The sequence below is a fragment of the Mus musculus genome, chromosome 5, assembly GCF_000001635.26.
Source record: "Mus musculus strain C57BL/6J chromosome 5, GRCm38.p6 C57BL/6J".
NCBI classification, from domain to species: domain Eukaryota; kingdom Metazoa; phylum Chordata; class Mammalia; order Rodentia; family Muridae; genus Mus; species Mus musculus.
Genome location: NC_000071.6, coordinates 107,215,550 through 107,235,162, shown reverse-complemented (window position 1 = coordinate 107,235,162; position 19,613 = coordinate 107,215,550). Strand labels below are relative to the sequence as shown.

The window sequence follows — 19,613 nt, the reverse complement described above, 5'->3', positions numbered from 1 at the left end:
AGCTATGCATGTACACACACATGCAATAGTGAAGGATAAAAGAGAGAGAGGCTGAGGATAAGGCTCTGTGGGAAAGTACGTGCTGTGCAAATGTGAGAACCCGAGTTCAGATCGCTAGTACCTCGGGAGATGCCCGGTGGGTGTGGTGGCCCAGTGCTTGGGAGGTTGAGGCAGGACCCTTGGAGCAGGAGGCTAGCTGGACTAGTTGAATCAGAAAGCCCTGGGTTCGAGACAAAGGCCTTGCCTCAACATATAAAGCAAGAGTCACAAGGGAAGACAGCTGACCTCACCTCCACGTTCACATCCACATCCATACGTGTGCATGCACACTTACACACGTGTGAAAAAGGAGGAACTGGGCATCCTGGCAGATGGAGAGGAAGAGGCAGGAGGATTGCTGCAAGTTTGAGGCCAGCCTTTCATTTCTCTGGTACTCATTTTCTTAAACTACAGTTGAGATTTCCTTTTGTTTTCCTGCACCAGAGAGAGAGAGAGAGAGAGAGAGAGAGAGAGAGAGAGAGAGAGAGAGTATCATGCTTGTAATCCAGGCCTGCAGATGGCTGGCAGCTGTATGCCTCAGCGTTTGGAAATAAAAGGAATTTTAGCCCTTCATGAAAGGTAGACATTGAAAAACTCTTTCTCTGCTACGATTCTTATCTTCCCTTTTTGGATTCCCAGCACAAGGAAGTCATTTGCTACAACAAGGATTTGTGGAAACACATTCATTCAAATACAAAAAGAGAAAAACTTGACTAGTGTGTCAAGCAAGCCTTCCCTGTGACAGTGCTGGAATACGAGTTTACATGCCACAGTTTAAAGTTTAAATCATTAGCGACAAGCTCATTGCAGCCACTGGTGAGTGTGTATTTACTGCAAAGGCCCGAGAGATCTAAGCTCACGGCAGCACACATCCCCCTGGTTATCAGTACCATCCTCATGGCTGAGCTGGGGCCCTCGTTCCAGAAAACATACTTCCTTTCGTGTTGGAAATAATCCGCATTTATTTTGACCTTCAGAGGACTCGTGGCCTTGCTGGAGGACATGAGCCAAAATTTATCCTGGCAAGGCCAGAGCTGTTGGAGGCTTGTCTCCACAGGGATTGCATAGAGTGAGCCGTTAGAGGCAGCAGGAGGAAGGTGGCTGAGGTCAAACAGACATTCCTGAACTTTCCGGCCTGAAAATTAAAGGGGTACTTAAGAAAAGCAGTATTTGCAGCCCCTCTCTCTGTGTCTGTCTCTCCATCTCTGTTTCTCTCTGTGTGTCTGTGTCTCTCCATCTCTGTCTCTCTGTCTCTGTCTCTCTGTCTGCCTCTCTATCTCTGTCTTTCTGTTTCTCCGTGTCTCTGTCTTTCTGTCTCTGTCTCTCTGTCTCTCTCTCACCCCTCCCCTTCCCACCCCAGAGTTCCTGTTTGTCTGACTTTGCCAAGGTTAGAGTGTTCTTTGTAGCTGACCTTGGTAGGAAGAGGACATCGAATCTCATTTGTCACTGTGGATTAATGCCTGTAATTCTCTAAAGTTTGTCAAGTGCAGATCTCAGAAGATGGATCACATGACTTTTGAGCAGTATTCCTTGGTTGTAAAAATGTTGTTAGCTGAGGATGCAGCTTATGCCAGTCTTTGCCTAGCGTGTGTGCAAGGTCCCAGTTGGGGAGATATTTTAATCCATCAGGTGCTGTTGCGTAAGCACAAGTCCTCAAGTTCCGTTTCCAGAATCCATGTGGAAAGTCAGGCATGATGTGCATGCTTGTTCCCTGTCCCCATGCTGGGGAGACAGACACAGGTAGATTCCTGGGGCTCACTGGCCTGACAGCCTAGCCCGATGGTGAGCCCATGGTCCCAAAGAGACATTCTGTCTCAAAAAACGAAACAAAGCAAACCAAACCAATAACAACAAAACCCCAAACAAGATGAATGGCTCCTGAGGAATAATATCCAGGTTTGACCCCTGGTCTCTCTTCTCATGCACACATATATGCATACATTCACACACACACACATCCCCCAAGTTTGATCCCCAACATGGGCAAAATATGAATAAATGAATAAGCCCTTATAAAAGTACCGTCAGACTGTTAGGTGGCTGGAGATGACTGTCATGGTGTCTTCCCTCCAACCTCACCTCAGCTGAGACAGCGACCAAAGCGCAAGGCAGAATTCAAAGGACTGCTCTTACTGCAAAGCCAATGTGCTAACTAGAGGCTGCGTGGCGAGTGTGAGAATCCTTAGCTAGACCAGAGTCTCTTGTGACGCTGAACCACAGTTAGCATCTGTTATATTTCTAGCTGTTTTAGAAACAGGAGATGCTGAGGCGCTAGATAAATCACACGTGGTAACATTAAGACATTTGTTTTACTAAGAATATCCATTATGTGAGAACAATTAAAAATGATCATTTTAGAGTCAAGCTCTCAGTTTGATTTGGGGGAGGGGTAAGTATTTTATATCATACTTACATGAAGAATATGGATACTGATGGTCTTAAATACTTCATGTCACTGTTGATGTTTACTGTGCCGGTGAAGAGTTTCATCTGAGCCCAGTAAATGGGAACCACATTCTGTAATGATTTTCAGAACATAAGGTGAAAGAGGTTCCATAAAATACTCAGGTGGGCTGAGTGATGAGATGAACATCTGCTAGGGCTGGGACGATAGCTCAGTGGTAGAGTGTTTCCCTCGCATTCACAAGGCCCTGGGTACAATACTCAGTACAACCAAAAAGGAAAAATAATAGGGAGATAGATAAATAGATAGATAGATAGATAGATAGATAGATAGATAGATAGAAGATGATCATTTAATCCAGGACAAAGGATTCTGACCTTATAGCTGTGTGCCAGCCACCTTGGTTGTCTGTGTGTTTTCTTAACTACACAGGAAGAATGTTAACAAGTCTAGGTATAAAAGAATACACTATGCAATGTGTGTTCAGCCCAACTTCATGCCCAGTGCAGGTGAGAGGGCAGGATGATAAGAGTCTGCAGGCGAGAGCTAGAGAGGTGATCCCCGGAACCCACAGAAGGACTGTTCCATCACTCAGAGGCAGGAGCAGATCCCTGGGGCAAGCTGGCTAGAAGGTTAGCTGTAGAGCTCTGGGCGCAACCCAACCGAAAGACCCTGTCTCAATGAACACCGTGAACAATCAAGGAAGACTTCCGTGTCAATCTTGGGACTCCACATTCATATGTGCATGTGCACATGTGTGCCCCACATGTGTGACTACACATACATTATGCATGCATGATACACATATATGCATGTCCAGTGCATGCACACACACACACACACACACACACACACACACAAACAGAGGAAGAAGTTTGCAGGACTGGTTATGTGTAGGGAAAATAAGAAAGAAAGAAAGAAAGAAAGAAAGAAAGAAAGAAAGAAAGAAAGAAAGAAAGAAAGAAGGAAGGAAGGAAGGAAGGAAGGAAGGAAGGAAGGAAGGAAGGAAAGAAGGAAAAGGAGGAAGGAAGAAAGGAAGAAGAGAAAGAAAGAAGGAAGGAAAGAAAGAGAAGAAAGAAAGATAGATGTGTGTTTTGATAATCTTTGTCAAGTGTTTTTTCAAAGACTGGCCTCAGATTTAAAGCATTATCCAGATGTAGTCTTTGGCCTCCGGTAGTCTTCTGATAGGAACTCGGCCTGGAGCTGAACTTGGACACAGCCTGTTTTCTCTTCTGTTTAATTACTAAGTGTCCAGTCTGCCTCTCTTTGTTATTTCTCTTCTTGCCCTTCTGTTGCTTTCTTCAGGGGCTGCTGTTTATTCTGGAATGCAGGACACCCACATTTAGAATTAGGGTTTGTGTGCCTCGATCCTAACCAGGAATGGGGAAAATGTGATCTGATGTTTTAATCTACAAGTTTTAGTAGACTCAGAAGGGTTCTAATCCACAGCTATGTGCTCAGAATTCCAACCTGTAAAGCCTGCGGGTTCACTGGTTAGTGATAATGCACCAACCTCGCTCTTCCAGGCTCAGGCTGTGGAGGCTGCTCACTGTGTCTTCATTGGCTTCTTCTTTATTGTGTTCAAGAGGAATCTTTCTTTGCTTGCCAGCATCGGTCTATATGCCATTAAAATCTAAATTGTTTTCTGTTTTTGTTTGTTTCTTCAGTGCTGGGATCAAACCAGAACCTCATACAAGTTGGACAGATGTTTTCTGTTTAGTGCCAAAGTTCAGATTTCTTACTGGGCAAGTCTAACTCATTAATATTTTACAGATATCTCCTGCCCAAATTTATAGAATTTTTTTTGATGCCTGTTGCTTTTGTTCATTTTTGGTAAGACAGGCAATATTTGCTCCAGGTGAAACTCAGGTAAAGGAAACCAGGGCAGGCAGCTTGGACGCCTCAGATCTAAGCCAGAGTCTCCAGACTGCCAAGATCAGTGTTTCCTGTTGGTTCTCACTGTAAATTGTGGCCTTTTCTTTTGGAGAGTGGGATAGGGTGGAAGAAGAAATGAGATACTTTCCAACTGAATTTCCATATATTGGTAATATATCTTTATTTGTGTAGAACTTTCCAGTTTAATTATGAAAAACTTTTAAGTCCAACTCTTAATAGTTTTTATACCTTCCCTTGGGGGTAGCGAAGACAAAAATTATCCCTGTGTTTAAAAAGAAAAGACAGGTCTTGGAATGTCTTCAGTAGTTAGAGTACTGGCCTAGTACACACAAAGCCCTGGGCTTAATCCCCAGCACCGTATAATTGTGCCTATCAGCATGTCACAGGCTGTGTGTTCAAAACCATCTGCCTTTAGTTTGTTAATAGTATAGTAGAAGTTCGTAGGGCTGGGTGTGCTAGCGATAAACTCGGTAAGAACCCACTTTAGGGTGGAGGAGGGGTGGAAGGTAGAAGGCTATGCTGTAGATCAAGGCCTGATACTGCTCATTTCTCTATGTGTCTAGTTCATAGGCTGACTAGTTCAGTATAATAATGCATTACATAGAAAAGAAAACGTAAGTCTGTTGTGGCTTCCAGACAGTTTTAATGTTTTTTGGAAAATCTCTCACTTATCGTCTTTAATATTCCAAAGCTTTATTGTGACTCGCTTTAGCTGTACAGTAATAGAAGAGGAGACCTTGTTGCGTGGGAGGGGGAGATGGCTCAGCAGTTCAGAGCACTTACTATCCTCGAAGAGGACTTGGGTACAGTTTCTAGCACCCACAACCCCTGTAGCTCCAGTTCCAGGGACTCTGACACTCTGTCTGACCTCTGTGGGTACAGCATGCATGCGCTACATATAATGCCTGAAGACAAACATGCATACAGATAATGAAAGAAATTTTAAAGAGAATTCCCCCTTGAAGACTCCATGAAGAAATCTGGAGAATTATACCTTTGCAGCACGTACATATTAATTTTTTTCTAAACATTGAGATTTGTTTCATAGTTGTGAGCAGGGCAGTGTTCTGAATGAGAGAGGGCAAAATGTAAGGAGTTAAAAAAGCATAGTTAATTTTTCCCTCTCTTTGCTCAAACATGTAGTTTTACCATAAACTACTGACAGTTTCCTGTTCTGGCTTGATTTAAAAAAAAAAAAAAAACAAAACAAAAACCCTACACTTCCATTCATTGTTTCCACGTGACTTCCTATGCCTTTTATAGTAGAGAAGATTGAAATCTAGGATAAATTACGAGTTATCTTTGGAGGCAGAGGGACTCTTTATTATTTCAGAAAGGAGCTTGACAAGTCTACCTATGTGTGCATGATGCCTGTCTTTATGCAAAGGTTTGCAGAGAGTGCAGTCAGACCATTATTGGGAATGCTTGCTGACCCACACTGTGTTTGTTAAACGTTACGTTGTGATTGCGCCAGAGAAGGGTTTTCCGAATGACAACATTCTGTGTTGTCTTGGACTGAATCACCCATGATGGCCATTTGTATAGTACTGGCTGAGGGTCTCTGATGGTGCCTTCTCGCCCTGATTTGAGTGAAGGCAGGAAGGAGTTGTGACTCTAAATTCTTTGGTGGAGCCATTGAGGAGTGATTCCCACCTGGTGCTAGAATTGCTGTTAATCTGGCGTGTCTGTCACTTTTGCAGCACACAAATCGACTTGAGCAAGGACTGGTTAGTGTGGCTCTGTTCAGAGCACAGTTCATCGAAGTGGGAAAATCACGGCAGCAGGGGCTCTAGGCCACTGCTCACACTTCTGGACATGCTGCATGTCCAGAAGCGGCAAAGAGATGGATGCTGGTGCTCTGCTTACTCTCTCCTTTGTACTCAGTTCAGAATATCATAGAATGGTGGCATCCACAGTCAGGATGGGCCTTCCCTATCAGTTAACACGATATAGAATCTCCCTTGCAGACATGCCCAGAGGTTTGTCTCCTGAGTGGCTCTAAATCCTGTCAGGTTGATAAGCAAAACTAACCGTGCTGGGATGTGCAGGCTCTGCACTCTCTTTATTCTAACAGGGATTCATTCGGGGGAGAAAACCATGAGAAGCTGGGGATGGGGCAACCACAGGAACTTATCAGACCTACTTATCCATTTAGGATTTTTTGTTTTGTTTTGTTTTTCCTTTTAGAGTTTCTAAAATACTTGAAGGTCTCTGAGCAGTAGAAGCTTGAATGGACTTTTAATAGAGCTTTGCTGTGAACTAAACTCCCAACAGTTCACCTTACTGTATGATTCTTGCTTTCTTTGGCTTTTTATTCAAAATAGGCAACTGTGGGCCTGGGATTCTTACTATTATCTAATATTGTTTTACTGTGTCAGTTTTGTTTGTTTTTTGCATCCTGAAGGAACCCACAATGTTTTAATGACTTGCAAGGAAATCAGATGTCACAAATCCACATGGGCCATTGTGTAAATGGGGCAGGGAGCTCCACCCAGCCCTTGCTAGGGTGGATCGACTTAAAATTGAATGTAAGTATAAATGTTAAAGTGACAGGCTTGAAGATGGACACAGGCCTATATCCAGAGGGAGAAAGCCCTTCAGGTGTGCTCAGAGTCCAGGCAGAACTAGTAAGTGTACAAGTGGGGCCATTGTAGTAGAGATGCAAACTGAAATATCAGGGCTGACTCAGGGAGTAAAAGCTTTGCAGGCCCGGGGCCTGGGGCCGATTTCTGGAACTCATGGTAGAAGAAGAGTAATGTGCTTGTGCACACACATACACACATGCACACATACACACATGCACACAAACACACATGCACACATACACACATGCCTGAGCACACACATACACACATGCCTGAGCACACACATACACACATGCCTGAGCACACACACAAAATAAATAAAAATGCCAAAACAAAGGGATGAAGAGATGGCTCTGTGGTTAATAGGACCTACATTTGGATGTCCAAATAGGACCCCCATGGTTGTTTGCAACTGCCTGTAACTTCAGTTTCAGGGGATCTGACACCCTCTATTGGCCTGCTTGGGCACTGCACACATGTGGTATACATACAGACATATAGGCAAGCACTCATACACAGAAGATAAAAATAAATATTAAAAAAAAAACCTAAAGTAGCATGCCAACCCTTAATAAACTATAATTAGTGTTTATAATGATAACCTTAAATGAATTCAGGAAAAAATACAATAAGTCATTTTCAGAATGCTCAAAATATTTAAGCTGGCCAAAAAGCAATTATGCATTAGTATGTGTTAGGTAATTTTCCATTTAAAAACATGACCAAAGTTACATTAGTAAAGTTCAGTTTGGTGGGGTTTTGCTAATGTGTAACATGGTGGGAAGTATTTCAGATATGAAATACTGAGAGAAGAAATCAATAATATTTCAAATCATAGATATTACCTTAATCTCATTTTCTGTTCAGATCTTACAAACAAAACCCTTTTGTGGTAGGGTTTGGTGTGCAAAGCATTTTTGTTTTTAGGTCGGACCATTTGAAAGTCTGCATGTGAGAAAATGTGGGTTCCCGCTGGCAGAGTCAGTGACTTCCCTCCTTCACTCGGGAGGAAAAGAAGCCGCTTGATCCAGAGTGGAAAAACACTGAAGAAAAATCCCCCCCAAATAACACCCACAGATTTTAGAAAAACAGAAATTGCTTTGACTGATGTGACACACTTAAAAATATATCCAGAAGCACGGCTCCAGCGTTGATGCAGCAAGGCAACCGGTCTTGAAAAGGTGCTTTGTGCGCCACCGGGCATGTAACCCACTGTGCGGTGTCCCCATGAGCATGCTCAGTAGCTGCCTTGTGGGACAGGTATCCCATTTACCTCGTGTTTAAATTTGGGGGAAGATTTTTATTAAACAACAAGACAATAATTTCTGTAAAATGACTCCCCAAAGCCACTCCTCCTTTGTAGAGTGACTATCAGGTCTCTTACATTTAAATCTAGGAAAAATATTTCCCTGGCCTAAGAGCATGTTTGTTTCCTTTTGACGGGATCCATGCAACCGTCATATTTTTAGGTGATCTTGGTTAATGGTTCGTTGCTGGGTTTGATTTCTTTAGACGGATTCTTAACAAGATTTCTATCTTGCCAGCATGACTTTGAATTGATTGCAGCTGACGTGGGCTTTCTTGGATTTGTTGTTGTTATTGTTCTGAGTTCTTTGATTTCTTTCGTAGAAATAAGTATACGAGCAATAAGAGAATATGTAAAAGATCAGGAATTTTCTAGCAGTGAAACTTAAGGCCCCCGTTTAGACTAGTATTGATACATGACCTTTGAGGGTCTTGGATGAAAGCCATGCGGTTGATGTCTGAAAAATAGGAAGGTTTGGAAGGGTCTTTTCAACTCATGCATAGAAGTCCTTAAAACCCATGGGGCAGCAGTCAGGACACTAAACAGCATCCAGGGTCCATTAAGCTCTCCTGCCCCATTGCTGCTGCCGCAGAGGGAGACTCAGCTGAGTTAGGAAGAAGTTTTCCTTTGGGAAGATGTTGGGAAGTACGAAAATGATAATTACAACCATGTTGTAGCTGAAGTTTGTTCTAGGAGCAGTCCCATTAGCAGCATCCCCTTGTGTGGATAGAGATATGTTACAGGATGGTTAAGTAACTGCCTGAGGCCATAGCACTAAAGCGTGGCAGGACTGAGGTTTAAATCCAAGAGAGAAACATAGAAGCAGCTCGGGGCTTGGTTATTCTGTTGATGGAGTCATCATTCAGTGAGTCTTTAAAAACTCCTGCTGCATGTCAGGCATGGCACCAGCAATGCAGTGGACAGTAAGCAGAGAGCATGGCTCTTGCCATCGCGGGGTTTCGGCTGAGAGAGTCAGGAGAGAGACAGAGAGGAGAGAGAGACAGAGGCAGAAAGAGACAGGGTCTTACTATGTAGCTCTGATAGTTCTGATCAGTCTGTGTTCTAACTCCAGAGATCCACCTGTCTCTCTCTGCCTCTTGAGTGCTGGGATCAAAGGAGTGTGCTACCACGCCCAGCTCAAACAATAGATTTCTAAGGGCTGACCTTTGCTATAAAAGAAGTCTCTGATGATAGTTTAACAGGTTTAAATGTAACAGGGCATCAAACATGCTTCAGGACCAGCATTAGTGATCTGGGAACAGCCCTGCTATATTTCTGAGGTCATTGATACACATATAGTTTGATACACATTGATACACATGAAGTTCTGTGACTCCTGATGAGCCCAGAGCTTCCATGAGCTGCAGGAATTACATCTCCTACAGAGCCATAATCACCCCCTGAATGCAGCAAGTCTCTGTGACATACGTGTGTTCACAAGATTCCCTTCAAACCACTAGCTGTCAGCTTCCATGTATAGAAGCACCTAAGCAGGGAGCTAGTGAGAGGAAGAAGTCCAGGTTGGTCTTATAACGGGGTCTGATGCACATCAAACTGGGTAATTTTCTGTTAATGGTGAGCATCTCCTTCAGTTGTTGAAAACCAGTTGCTGAGTGCCCTGATTGCATAGAAAAGCCTTCAAGCAAACGTGTTGCAGTTTATGGCTTGCCTTTTTGCACATGGATCTAACCAGTAATAGGTCACGTGGCCAATGCAAAAGTTGGTAGATTCTTTTTCTTTTTAAATCTTTCTCTCATCTGTAGTCAGGACCCATGGTTTTAGGTGATGACCCAAGTGTTTCCCTCGTCCATCCTTCCTGCCCCTCCTCCCGTATCATCTTATGCCACTTGTGCCTTGCCCATGGTGTGACAGAGTGCTTCCTCAGCCTGAGTGGTCCTGCTGTGTGCCACACCTCAGAGCTCCGTGTATAACTCTTCCTGTTTCTTGCTTCCTCTTTTTTTTTTTTTTTTTTATAATCAGATTTAAAAAGAGAAAGATGGAGGCTAGGGCTATAGCTCAGTGCCTATACAAAGCCTTAGATTCAACCCCCAGTACCCACGTGGGAGGGAAATAACTAGTTTGGTGATTATTGTGGGTATAAGTCAAGGTCTTCGTGGTGAACAGATCTGGGACTGTCACGGTAGTCAACGGGACAACCCTGTGCCCCTTGAAGTCTCATTTTGCCCTCGTAGGGAATGGGTTACAAATTTTGTTACGTGAATGACTGGCGATTGATATTATAAGTTTAGAGCAATTAAATATTTTTGTCTTAACAAAAATTGTATTTTCTTTGAGTCATTTTGTATTCTGAAGTCAAGACGGGGAGTGGGGGAAGAAATCCGTTTTTCTTTTCTTTCTTTTCCTCCTTTCTTTTCTTTTCCTTGGACTTTAAATCTTAAATTTTAAATATTATCACTAGTGTGCATATGTGGGGGTGGGGAAGGGTTTGAGGGTCCACATGCACCGTGGCACGTGGCAGCTTGCAGCACCTGCTTCTCTCCTTCCACAGAGTGTCCCGGGGATTGACCCCAAGTCATCAGGCCTGTGGGGTAGACACCTCCTGACACGACTGCAGCCAGAGAATCTGTCAGTTATGTTAGCTTCTTATCTCTTAAGTGAAAGCTGCAGGCTCTGTCCCCTTCCACCTCTGCGTCCTTTAAGTTAGGAGAACAGGAGTGTGTGTGCCCTCCTTTGAGTGGGAAATGGACCAAAGCTTGGCTGAGCTGGAGCTGAGCTAACCAGAGTCCTCAGAGGGCTGGGGCCTGACCTGTTGTCCCTTTCAGCCTGCACTCCCAGAATGCATTCAGAGAACGGGGAATTTTACTCTAACTCTGTGTGCGGTTTAATTTGAAGTCTTCCCACTATAACTCTTAGGAATACTTTGGAGTAGTTATAGCTGTGGAGCACCACAAGGATTCTTTCTTATCTTAAAGGCTTTACTACACATTCTAAAAGGCCACCGAGAGAACATTTTTCAACTGGGTGGGGGGGTGGGGAAGTACTTTTCATTTATTCATTTCTCCCTCCCTGGAGGAATTTACGCCTCTAATACTACATGAAATTTGAAAAGTGATTTTACATGTAACCCTTACTTTAGCAGCAGGTCAAACCTGTGAGGGACTGAGAGAGACTGTGGGAAGCATTTTAGGACATGGCTGGAGGCTGGAGGCTTGTGGTAGAGCACTTGCCTAGCAGATGCTAAGTCTAGGGTTTGATCCCTAGTAGAGCACAAACAGCATGTAGCTCCACCCAACTCCCAGCGGGCCGAGCTCCTCTCACTTCCCTATTGTAGGGCTTACCCTATATTCATATTTTCTGCTCCACCATGAAGCTGCACCCCTAAAGCCCTAGGGGCTCCTCTTGGTGTTAGCCAGTGTGGAATACTAACCTCTCTGTCCCCTATTCTCTGAGATCTCCACACACCCTATTGTAGGGCTTACCCTATATTCATATTTTCTGCTCCACCATGAAGCTGCACCCCTAAAGCCCTAGGGGCTCCTCTTGGTGTTAGCCAGTGTGGAATACTAACCTCTCTGTCCCCTATTCTCTGAGATCTCCTGTGTGGACACTTATAAGCAGTAGACTTCCGCACAGGTAGAAGAGCCACAGGGCCTTACTAGCTTGGCGCTTTCCCAACCCTGAGAACGTGGGCTCGCAGTGAAGCTCTGCCCTTTGTTTCCTTTTGAACATTTCAAAGCTCAGTTTGAACACAGGAAATTCTTCAACATGGTTGCACCCGCTATTTCAACACAACAGTATACAAATATGCACTGGCTTCCAGCCCGACAAATTGACATTTGACTTCTTGGAAGATGGTCGGTATTGTCAGGAGGATGGCTTGGGTTCTGATATTCAAGCGGAGGGTGAAAGGCACCCTGATAAGGCTGAGCCCAAAGACGTGGGCTCACTTCCATCAAGTAATCTGTGCTTCAGGCTTAAGGCTTTCCCCTATCAGAAATAAACTTGGGATTCTAACTAAGTCTCATTGTTGGAAACCCAAGTGGGGACTGTGGTCTGAGGGCCCCTTCAAGAGTTTAATGGCCATACATTCCCCAGCTCTATCCCCAGGGGCCTTAGAACCAATGAATAGTAATTTAAGATGGCACGAATATTAGCTCATGTTGTGTACTGGCCAGAGGCTCTGGGGCCCAGGGCCTTCCAGGTGTTTCTTCTCTTTGAGCTTTATTTCTGCATCATATCCTGGTATTTGTGACATTCCTCCTCCCAGAGCTCAATAAGAGCCAGGCTATGCTGTTGGCTGAGAAAACATCCTGGACCCCCCTTTTTCGCTGACTCCGGCATCCTCTGGTGCATAGCGGGATAGAGTAGGCCCTACAGTGCCCCAAGTCCCACAGTCTGTGGGAGTTTGTCCCTCTTCACAGTTGACGGCATTGCAGAATTCCCTGTGGCACAGTAACACAAACCCTTATTAGCCAATGGTGTCGTTGCAATAAAAACCAACCCCACTGCAGTGTCCTGGTCCCAGGCTATAATGTTACTTCTTAATTCCCACTGCATCTTTACCATTTTTATTACAGCTGAACACACGTTTCTCATTAGTACCCTGGGCGATATGGGGAATCAGAATACTGGGGATTGTGCAGAATCGGTACCAGATGTTTGCGTCAGCTTTCTGTTCATTAGGGTGGAAGATGTTTGCAGCTCACATCGAGTAGATATGAAAACACCTTCCTGTGCTTCCAAACAATGTCCTTCCCTCCAGATTTGACTCGATATTATGTGAGGTGTGACAGCAATGGCTTCTTTCAGGGGCGGGTAGATTAAACATAGCATATGCAGCGAATACAAATCTGTCCCCAAAGGTTTCATCTGCATCCTGTCCGAGGCGGGGCCCTGGCCCACAGCCAGCATGGTTCTGTAACCCAGCGGGGAGGCTGGATGCAGTCTATTTGCATTTTTCTCTGTGGGTAGAACTGGGAATTTAGATAGTGATGTCACGCACAGTTTCCCATTTGTCCAGATAATCAATCAGTCATTAATTGAATGGACCAAGCAGAGATTTGGTCAATGAGACAGGAACCAGTGGCCTTTCTTCAGTGAGGGCATGGAGTCTTTGAAGTTGGCATTGGGCAGTTCCGACCTCACTGATTTTTATCACGCTGTCCTGTTAGATGTGAATGCAGGTTTGTGTGTCTGTCTGCAGAGTCCTCCATGAAGACCTGTGATGTGCAAAGCAGAAGTAGGTGTTGTGTTGTTATGAGAGAGTCTGGAAAATGGTTTTCTCAGTCCCTTGTTATTTGGCTGGTGGGGCATGACTTTGGGTCAGCAAAGGACCCTTCTGTGACCCGGTTTCCATCACTCTCAAATCAGAATTTTAGCTGCATCATCTCCGTTGAATTACAAGGATCAGAAACAATACACACAGGATGTGTGGCCCAGAGCTGGTACATGCTAGCCTTCCACAGGAGAGCTTGTTGTGGGGCCTGTTATACCTTGTAGACAGCCCTGGGCAGTGCAAACCTCACAGTGTTGCTTTGGAGGATGTTGCTCTGTGAGGGAAGCTGGTTTGGTGATGGCTTCATCAGTGTGGCTGTGGAAGGCACTGTGTGTGTTTGCACTGGGGAGGAGGGTGATGCATGATAACAAGCCAACCTCAGGGCAGGAGAGAGGTCCATTCTAATAGGACATGATGCCCAGTAAGATTTGGGGAGGCTGGGGTTCCTAAAGAGCCAACAGAGAAGGATCAACTCAGATTATACCTGGAGACCACAGGAAATTTAGATATGAGCCGGGGAGGGGCAGGAGGGATGACACAGGGCAGAACATGTAGCAGATGGCCAGAATTCCTGTTGAGGAATGACCAGTCGGGAAAGCTCAAGCGTGGAATGGCCCCAGAGGGGATCTCTGAGTGCGTGATTGCCAAGGACTTGGCATCTTGCAACAATTTAGTTATAGTGGAATAAATAAGATTTATTCTACTCACTTATAAAAGTTTCTGTGAGGATCCAGATAAAGCGTCTGTGACATGACTGTAGCTCTGCAATGTTTAGTGACGGAGGAGCCTGGTTTCACGTTTGTTTACTTATCTACCTGAGGCTGGCCTACGACTTGCTGTATAGCCAAAGATGATCTTGAGTTTCTCATCCTCCTGCCTCTTTTTCCTAAGGCTGAGTGCAGGGGTTACAGACACGAGCCACCAAGCCTAATTTATGCAGTGTTTTGAGACTGAGCGCAGAATTTATGTGCTAGGCTAGCTACCTACCAAGCCAAATAAATCCCCAGCCTTTTTCTAAAACAAAAACAAAAACAAAAACAAATCACAAAACCCAAAACAAAACAAAATGCAAACAGAAACCCAACCAACCAACCAACCACCACCACCACCACCATAACAGTACATATGTTGATGAATTTAGAGAAAGCAGTCTCTGTCCAGGTTTCCTCTCAAGGTGGTGAGGGAGCCCTGAGGCTGCTCACTGGTCTCTGGATTACAGGGTCAGGATTGCATAGGAACAGGAGGACTATAGGTTTTTAGCTGTGTCCACAAGAGAAACCTCTAGTTGGTGAAGATGCCCCCCAGTTCACAGAGCATTGCAGAGCAAGCCAGTCAGGCAGGTGTCAGAGCACACTTTCCTGGTATCTTTCCCTTGATGGCTGGAGGTGTTGCATTCATTCCAGTTAGTGCGGCAAGAAAAGAAACCATCACTGTGCCCCCTCAGACATGGGGTGGGGGTCCGTGGTGTGAGCCATATAAAAGGCTTAGCTAAATGCAGCCAGGTCCCACAATGTGTGGGCAGGCCTTAGGTGAGCTCTAACACTGTGTATTGCATCTGCATTCTATAGGTCAGGAAGGAGTTTAAGACAGAGGACACGCCCCCTTCCTCCTGTAACCACACCCCTTGGAAGACTCTATGCGCGCAGCCATTGGTTCCATCTCAGAACTTGGTCACTGTAGCCTTGTATAGATGCAAACGGGGCTGGGAGATGCAGCCTTCATTTGGTGTGATCCTGTGCGGAATAGTTGGGGAAAGAACAGTTGATGTCAAGAAGCTGATAGGAAGTCTGTGCCTTAGCCAGAACAGCTAGCACACAGTTAAGCATTCGGGGTGAGGCCCAACCAGGTTTAGGCGGGCTCTCTTAGCCTTGGGTTGTTTAGGGCTTCACCTGGAGAGCGAAAGTTCAGAAAGTCCTTTTTAGAAAGGACACCACCACATTTATGGTTTTTGAAATCTTTATTTTCTTTTTATCCCCTCTCTGGGTTTTGGTTTTGGCCTCTGGTACATGCTGTACTCTCAGCATAACCCAGCTATGCCACATGCGATTTCTCTATGGTGAGTTCCTGGAGGAAAGTCGCTGGGTCAGAGGATAGGCCTTTTGCTCTCTCACCCAGTTTGTGGTTTCTGGAGGTTGCTCTGACCTTACATATAAAATTTTTATAGGCGTACCCTCCCTCTTGACATTTTAAAAAATGAAACATTTCAACATAGGAAGATGTTGAAACTGCATTCACTACACATCCAAGTTCCTCGCAGTTAACATTCTGCAATAGTTGCTTTATCAGATGTGTGTCTGTCCATCCAGACGGCTCCATTTTGGATGCATTTCAGAGTACGTTACAAACCTCAGGATGCTTCAGCACCTATGCTATGATAGCTTTCTTTGTTTGTTTGGCTGGTTGGTTCCCACAGACTGTGTGAATACTGCTCAGTCTTGCTCATCAGACTGCTGTCTACCAAGGGAGAAGGCCAGAGGCCTCAGGTGACCTTAGAATAGTCGCCTAAGTGTGCAGAGCTATTGTCCTTTTGTTTAAGATGCGGAGGACGCCACCTCCTCCTGCTGTACAGGACTCAGCATTGCCCAGCAGAGTGGGAGCTGTGTGAAGGGGAATGATCTTGTTATTATATTTACTATATCAGCCTGACGGTATATCAAACTGTTGAAGACATTGTTTTATATAACATTTAAAATTTGTTAGATGTGTTTATTTATTTATTTAGTGTGTCTGTGTGTAGTTGCACATGTGTGTGAATGTGTGCTTGTGGTGGCTAGAGCTTGATGTCAGGAGTCTTCGTTACTCTCCACCTTAGCTTTTGAGACAGGGTCTCTCACTGAGCCTGGATCTCATTGATTAGCTGGTTGGTAAGCTCTGAGGATCTGCTGGTCTTGCCTTCCCATAGCCAGGGCTACTTGCTGTGTGTGTTTTGGGGATAAGGACTTCACGCCCTCAGGAGCAGGCACTTTATCTTCTGAGCTGCTGCCTCACCTTTTATACTTTTGAATGGATAATTTCTCACATACACATCATTATTTTTTGTTTGTTTGTTTGTTTGTTTTTAGTGTATGCTTGGTAATACGTTGTGGGCTTTTTTTTTCCAAACTTGTAGGGAAAACAAAACATAATGAGCAAACACAAAAATGCTGGGGTGCCAGGAGCACTCTGTATTATTAAATGCTGTAAGTGCCAGGAGCACTCTGTATTATTAAGCTTTCTGTTGCCGTAACAAAAACCCTGGGATATAATTAAGTGGAAGAAAGGTTTGTGTCTGAGGCATTATATCATGGCTTTTGGGTCATGGTTGCTTGCTTCTATCATTTTGGGTCTGTAGGGACATAGTGTGTCCTGGTAGGAGCACGTGGTAGAGGGAACTACTCATCTCAGGATAGCCCTGGAGGCAGAAAGAAAGGTAAGGGGCTGGAAGTCCATTGCCCGCTTCACCACAGGTGATCTAACTTCTTTACCTCATGCTCCATTTCCTGAAAATGCTGTCACCGCTCTAGAGCAGCCAGAGATAGCCACACTGCCACATCGAGGTCTCGAGAGAGCCTTTCGACCCAGAGCATGGCACTGAGTATGTTTAGACACTAGACTGCAGAAGGATCTTAGACAGGCAGCTGTCCTGCCGCTCGGTTGGTAGACTGTGTGCATCTTCAGCCTGACTTTGGGCTGGAGCTGTACCTTCCTCCTGCCCCCCCTCCCCCCCTCCCCCGCCCCCTGCCTCCTGCCAAGCAAAGGGCAAGAGCAGGCTGCTCTTCTGGAAGCACCTGAGGAGTGCTGGTGACCTTGGAGAGAAGAGGCACCTTGAGCGGGCTGCAGGCCCCTTGGGAGATGAATTTGGTCAAATGACAGAGACTGAATTGTTCTTGTGTTTAATTTGTGATCATTGTAAATCATGGCAGGAGGTTCTGAAACCAACTTGGTGTTTCCAAGCCCAGTAGCTAGTCTATGGAATATCATATCATCTGTGCCCCCAGATTCCGGAGGGACAGCCTTTCTCTGAGGCTCACCCCCTGCCATTGCTGTCAGCCCCTTCCTTCACTGCCTTCTGCCTTCTCAGAAAGCAGCTGGGCACTGTCCAGCAACAGAGTGGCAGGGATTATTTGAAAAGGCACATACTTCATTTCAGACCAGATTTCTATTATCAACCTAGATAATTTCTGTGAGTCCTGAAATAGACATGGCCCAGCAGGCCAGGTACCAGTTTATGACATAGCAATAAGGTACACAATGGCTAGGCCAGAATTACAGATGGCCATTTGAGACTGGGGCTGTAATTCTAAAGAGTACCTTTGTTATTTAGAAGCCAGGAGGAACTCACCAGAATGCGGGAGGACTTTGATCTGGGTTCCCTCAGAAAAGCCTGCAGCTTAGTGGTGCCTTGGGCTCACATTCCTGGAGACTCATTGGAATGAAGTGAGCAAATAGCAGCGCTCACAGGGATGTGTGAGGGGGAAGAGTTCTAGGAACCCTCCCCTCTACCTTCTGACAAACACAGATTAAATAGGAGAAATAGAATAGAATAGGAATTCATTGCAAAAGAGGAAAGTTCAACCATAAGCCAAAAATCCAGAAACATCTGCTCCGTTTCACTAGGGAGGGGGACTGCAGATATGGGAAATCTGAGGGTTTGAAAGTGTTTTTAGGAGAACCCAGTGAGCTTGGAGAGTGTGAACGGCAGAAGACAGTTACACAAAGGTTTGCCGATGGTTCCCTGTGAAGTACTGAATGGGACCAACATGGAAGACCATGGACTGTGATAAGTGTCCAGGTGTGTGGACACACTGCAGGCTCTCAGCCTGCCATGAGTTCACCCAATGCCTTGGGATGGAACCAGAGGTGATTACATGCTTCCTTGGGGTCCAGACTTTAAACAGTCAGAAAGGCACCAGAGGGAAGTCTCCTCTAGCTTCTGCTGCTGTCTGAATTCCTTTATAAAGTTAAAAGTTCAACTAACATCCCAAGATGCCGTGTTTTGGGGTGACAGCCCCAGAACCTCTTTAGTGTCCCCTTTCCTCTTTCTGGGCACCTGTTTATCAATATGGGATGTGGCTGGGGAGGAGTGGAATTATAGCTTATACCACTGTAGCTACCCATTGCTCGCCCATTAGTTCCCGTGACCAGTCCCTGCAGGAAAGAGGGAAGGGTGGGGGGAGACAGAGGGAGAGGGAGAGAGAGAGAGGGAGAGAGAGAGAATACATAAATGAATATATGAATATGAACCATCTTCATGCCAGGTACCATATGGAGTTATGAGAACCTAGCAGGCGTATGAGAAAATATGAAGATGTAGCTGTCAGGAAGCTTACACTGTAAGCTGTACTGGTTACACTGGCTGTAACAGGTGTACACACCTGTAGCCCTGTGGTAAATGAGCCAGAGGCGCTAGGTAAATACATTATGGGGGATGAAGAGATGGGGAACAGAGGAATACCTCCTTCAGCTGGGGAGGGGGGCATTTATTGTGGGGGTGGGGCTAGAGTTGAAGAGTTTGGGTGACCAAGACAAGCTTTATTAAAGACATGAGGTTGAGGATTTTCATGCTTCCTCTGGTGATCCTTAAGCAACTTGGTGCAGCTGGGGGTGGGATGGAGGCAGGAAGGGTAGGAGGCTAGATGGGGCAAGGCCTGATATGTGCCCTATTAAGGGGCTAAGGCTATACTTAGCAGTTCTCAGAGGTCAGAGCATAGTCGTGGGTAGGGAGGGCAGACATTTGCATGTGGAGCAACTGTAGAGTTGTATTCCTCCTGGTTAGAAACCACCCTGCTGTAGAGATGGCTCAGAGAATGTGAGGGGTGAAGCCTTCTTAATTGTGTGGGGACAGCTGGAAACAGAGGTGGAGAGGGATGGTGGGTTTAGACTTGAAAAAAGCTTGGTTGGTTAGAGGAACAGGAAAAGAGACCTCTGCCCTACTTGACTTCTGCCCTAAACTTTGCCATGCAGGTCTGGCTCCAAATTCCTCTTCTTCTTTTTTTTTTAAATAGTTCTTAAATTTGTTTTATTTTCCCTAATAAAAGAAAACTCAGGGCTGGAGAGATGGCTCAGCGGTTAAGAGCACTGACTGTTCTTCCAAAGGTCCTGAGTTCAATTCCCAGCAACTACATGGTGGCTCACAACCATCTATAATGGGATCTGATGCCCTCTTCT

At 45.2% G+C, this 19,613-nt stretch overlaps 1 protein-coding gene across 1 annotated transcript in view; it reads left to right on the top strand.

Annotated features, from left to right (window-relative positions):
* Tgfbr3 (transforming growth factor, beta receptor III) overlaps positions 1-19,613 on the top strand; it is a 183,063-nt gene that overhangs the window by 54,467 nt on the left and 108,983 nt on the right. The gene's annotated exons all lie outside the window — the stretch shown is intronic.